Here is a 5352-nt window from a genome sequence, read left to right on the forward strand (position 1 = left end):
CTCTCCTCTCCTCTCCTCTCCTCTCCTCTCCTCTTTTGTTTCTCTCTCTCTCTCTCTCTCTCTCTCTCTCTCTCTCTCTCTCTCTCTCCCTCCCTCCCCCCACCCTCCTGGATTTGACCATGTAGCCTGGTGTGGTGTGGAACTCACTATGTAGATCAGGCTATCCCAGGACTTGCGTGAACCTCACCTGCTCCCTGTCACTGAGATCACAGGTGTGCACCACCACACCTGCTAAGCTCTGTGCACATTTTTTCATTCCTTTTCATTCTCTTTTTCCTTCCAACCATATATTGTCAAATGACCCCCCATCCTCACCCCTTGAAGCTCATGGATTCTTCTACTTAATCAGTTCTGCAGTCAGTGCTGGATACTGGCTATTTTTTTTTTTTTTTTCATTCATTTCGCCTAGCGCTTTGTTCAGTTCCCTGCTTTTTTTCTGTTTGATTTTTTTGAAATCAATCTACTGTTACTTGTTTCATTATAGTTATTTATTGTTCATTTCATTTATTGCTTTTCCGATGTGCACTGAGTTCCCTGACTTTCAATACTTTGCCGGTATTCTTGTCTCATTAGGTCTCTGGCGCCTTCTTTTGTCTCTCTGGTGACGCCTGCATCCTGGTGGCCACGAGGTGACTCTGCATTTGAAGATGTGTTTATTGGAGTCTGTGCAGCCTTGGCTTACCTCAGAAAAACCCTTTAAGCCAGCTGTTTTCAACCTGTGGCTTGTAACCTCAGGGAGGGGGTGGTGGTGTCTAACGACTCTTTCACAGGGTCGAATATCAGCTATCCTGCATATCAGCTCTTTACATTACAATTCCTGACAGTAGCAAAATTATAGTTATGAAGTAATAACAAAAATAATTTTATGGTTGGGTCACTACAACCTGAGGAACTGTATTCAAGGTCACAGCATTAAGAAGGCTGAGAGTCACTGGTTTAAACCAAGACAAGCAAACTATCCAGGGTTCCTGGGCAGGCCATTTGGCATGGTCCCATGCAGGGACCACTGTGGCCTTTGCAGTACTAGGGGAGCGTCCTGAACTCGGACATTGTTGTCCAGCTTGGTGATAAGCTGGGAACTCGTGGATCTTAAGCCTAGAACAATGCTAGGATATGCTACAAGCCTTACGTGATGTGGTGTAGGTAACGCAGGTAACTAACACAGGTGATACTGCATGCACAGGGGGTGTACGACATGTGCCATGGCAACAGATGCAGGAGGGTTGTTGTTGCCTAGGAATGACATTGTCACTGGGTTCAGAAACTGTCTGTAAACAGCTTCTGGCTGTCTGTGGACGGTTCTGTTGCTACACCATTGCTCACTGGAAGCCATCAGCTGTGAAGAGGTACACATCAGTACCTTCATCACAGCTTTAAGGGACTCTCTTCAAGAGCTTCCTGTCTGGACTTTCTTTTTCGCTTTTTCCTTTCTTTTTCTTTTCTTTTCTTTTCTTTTCTTTTCTTTTCTTTTCTTTTCTTTTCTTTTCTTTTCTTTTTTGAGGCGGGGAATTAGGGGAGTTTGCTACACAGCAGCCTTCATTGACTCTCATTCTCAGTTATGAGTCTGGAGTCATAGATACCAGACCCAAAGGAGTTTTCTTGCCCATAACAGCCAGCGGTAGCACGGATCATGGACTGCCACATGATTTCTGGTGACACTGGACTGTGGACTCCATGGTTTCTGGGGGACAGAATGGGCCACTGAAGTCTTCTGAGGAGACTTAATGCAGAAGACGAACCATTCTTTATCTCGGATGTCTTGTTGTTGCTGAATCAGGGTAATAGTGTGGACGGGCAGTGTGTCATGTTGGGGGCAGGAGCTGTGTGAGCCCCACACCTCTGTATACCACCCTGCTCTTACCTGTCATCAGAGAGGATTCCTCCAGCAGCAGATGGGAACAAAATCCCAAATGTTTGATTTACCAAATGGAGAGTCAGGAGCCAGACGCTGTGGTGAAAGTCTGCTAGCTCAGAGAACAGAGGAAGCGCCAGCTGACCTTCCTACTCCACCCACGTCCCAGAAGGAAAAATCTCTTTCTCCTTTCCCACACTGTCTTCAATACCCTTTAACTCAAGGACCCTCCTTCTTCTTTCTTGGGCTTTCTTATGTCCACTCCCTGTCAACTGGTTGCTTGCTCTGCCTCTTGACCCATTTAGCTCTTGTTGACAGAAAGCTCTTGGGGTTACAGGTGTGTGCTAGGGCTGAGCCACACCACCACCAGAAACAGATTTCTCTTCCAGGTTCACAATTTTGGGGGTTCCCAGTGTGACCAAATATCCTGCAGCAGTGCCGAGACTCACAGCTAGACATTATGAAGAGAGAGAGTCTAAATGGGAGGTCTCCTTCAAATCTCTCCATTCACAGCTCGGAGAGTCCTGAGGAAGAGGAGGTGGAAATACTGTAGAAGCCAGAAAGGCTGGATGACACCAGGAGAACAAGGACCTCTGGATCAGCTAAGCAAGCTACACATGAGCTTACAGAGACGGAAGCAGCAAGCACAGGGCCTGCATGTGTCTATTATAGCTATTAGGATAGTATTTTTCATGGGATTCCTTTCCGTGAGAAAGAGTGCGTCTCTGGTGCCTGCTCTTGGGACTCTCTTCCGTCTGTTGGCTTGCTGTGTCCAAATTTGACACGATAGCTTTTGCCTCATCTTATATTTTATTTTGTCATGTTTGGTTGTTATCTCTTCCAAGCCTGTTATTTTCTAATGAGAGATTTGGAGGGGAGAGGGGGTGAAGAGAAACTGGGAGGAGTAGTGGGGAGGGGAAACTATAATCAGGATCATATTATATGAGAAAAGAGTAATGGGCTGGAGAGATGGTCCAGCGATTAAGAGCAATGGCTGCTCTTCCAGAGGTCCTGAGTTCAATTCCCAGCAGCTACATGGTGGCTCACAACCATCTATAATGGGATCTAATGCCCTCTTCTGGTGTGTCTGAAGACAGCAACGACATATTAAAAAAATGTATATAAAAAAATCTTTAAAATTAAAAAGATTAACAAAAGAGACTTGTTTAGTGTGTGTATCCTGGGGAATCAAACAGCAGGTGCTGTCAAGCTTATTGGCAGGCACCTTACTTGCTGAGCAATCTTTTTTTTTTTTAGAGCTGTGGACCTAACCCAGGACCTTGTGCTTGCTAGGCAAGCGCTCTACCACTGAGCTAAATCCCCAACCCCTTTTGCTGAGTAATCTTGTCCCTTGTATTTTTACTACCTCAAAATAGCCACCCTTAGAGGAAGATGTTGATCCATATTTTTTTTTTTATTTTCACGAGCATGTGTATATTATATACATGCAACTGTTTTCTTATAAAGCTGGGTCACACTGGATCTCTGCTTTTGGCTTCTCAATGAATGACTAGTGTCTTTTCAGGCCAATGAATAAACTTGCACATCCTTAAGGGCTGCAGTACGGTCCCTAATAGAGTTGGGCTGGTGCTTTCTGACTGCACTTATTCACTCTGGTCAATGGATATCTTACTGAGGCTGAGGTTTCACTACGATAAGCAGATGGGAAGACTAGACAGCTATTAATAATTGATTATGCAAAGATAGATTCCTAGAATGAGGACTCATTGGCTCCAAGGAAATATTATCCAGAGTCTGATGATGTAGAACTCTCAGCTCCTCCTGCACCATCCCTGCCTGGATGCTGCCATGTTCCTACCTTGATGATACTAGACTGAAACTCTGAACCTGTAAGCCAGCCCTAATTAACTTATATGAGTTGCCTTGGTCATGGTGTCTGTGCACGGCAGTAAAACTCTTAACTGTTGGCATTCCTTCTAAGCTCTGCCCAACAGTTACCTGGCTGTCACCAGGTAGACCTGGCTTGATGTAAAAGGGGCTGTTTGGCCCCTCCTTACTCTCTTACTCTCTCTGCCTTTTTTTTCTCTCTCTCTCTCCCCTATCTCTCCCTCCCTCTCTCCCTCTGTCCCTCCCCGCTCTGTGATAGGTCTGCCTTTATATGTTACTTGACTTTTTCCCTTAATGCTTTTAATATTCTTTCTTTGTTTTGTGCATTTGGTGTTTTGACTATTATGTGGTAGGAGGAATTTCTTTTCTGGTCCAATCTTCTGTAGGCTTCTTGCATGTTTATGGACATCTCTTTCTTTAGGTTAGGGAAGTTTTCTTCTATAATTTTGTTGAATATATTTATTGGACCTTTAAGTTGGGAATCTCCACTCTCTTCTATAACTATTTCCTACTTAGGTTGGTCTTCTCATTGTGTTCTGGATTTCCTGGATGTTTTGGGTTAGGAGCTTTTTGCATTTTGCATTTTCTTTCACTGTTGTGTCAATGTTTTCCATGTTATCTTCAGTATCTGAGATTCTCTCTTCTATCTCTTGTATTCTGTTGGTGATGCTTGCATCTATGACTCCTGATCTCTTTCCTAGGTTTTCTATCTCCAGAGTGGTCTCCCTTTGTGATTTCTTTATTGTTTCTATTTCCATTTTTAGATCCTGCATGGTTTTGTTCAATTTCTTCACCTGTTTGGTTGTACTTTCCTGTAATTCTTTAAGGGATTTTTGTGTTTCCTCTTTAAGGGCTTCTACCTGTTTAATTGTTCTCCTGCATTTCTTTAAGGGAGTTATTTATGTCCTTTTTAAAGTCCTCTATCTTCATCATGAGATATGATTTTAAATCCGAATCTTGTTTTTCTGATGTGTTAGGGTGTTCGGGACTTGCTATGGTGGGAGAACTGGGTTCTGATGATGCCAAGTAGCCTTGGTTTCTGTTGGTAAGGTTCTTGTGCTTGCCTCTCGCCATCTGGTTATCTCTGGTGTTAGTTGGTCTTGCTGTCTGACTGGAGCTTGTCCCTCCTGTGGGCCTGTGAGCCTGTGATCTTAGGTGTGTCAGCCAGCACCCCTGGGGATACCAGCTCTCTCCCGAGTGGAGTTTGTGTGGAACAGCCTTAGCTCCTGGGTGCAGGCGGAGACCAGAAGTGAGGTTTGAACTTTCATTCTCACACTTGTGTGGCAGGCGTTTTATCTACACTGAGCCATCTCTTCAGCCTGGCCCCCCCTATTTTTTGATTCCCCTCATGAGAGAAAACACTGGTTACTTGTCTTTACTGAGTCTGGCTCTCTTTGCATGGTATGTTGATGTCTGATTCCATCAATTTTCCTGCAAAGGCATGATAAAAATCTTTGTGGGCAAGTAATGTTCTATTGTATGTAGATGTCATATTTTCATCGTCCATTCATCCACTGTTGGGCATCCAGGCTGATTCCACTGAGAGACTAGGAGTTAGACAGACCCCCTGATAGGCAGACAGAGAGGGGAAGGGGCCACAATAAAGGAGATAAACTCTCTCTCTCTCTCTCTCTCTCTCTCTCTCTCTCTCT

The sequence above is a fragment of the Mus pahari genome, chromosome 14, assembly GCF_900095145.1.
Source record: "Mus pahari chromosome 14, PAHARI_EIJ_v1.1, whole genome shotgun sequence".
Taxonomy (NCBI): domain Eukaryota; kingdom Metazoa; phylum Chordata; class Mammalia; order Rodentia; family Muridae; genus Mus; species Mus pahari.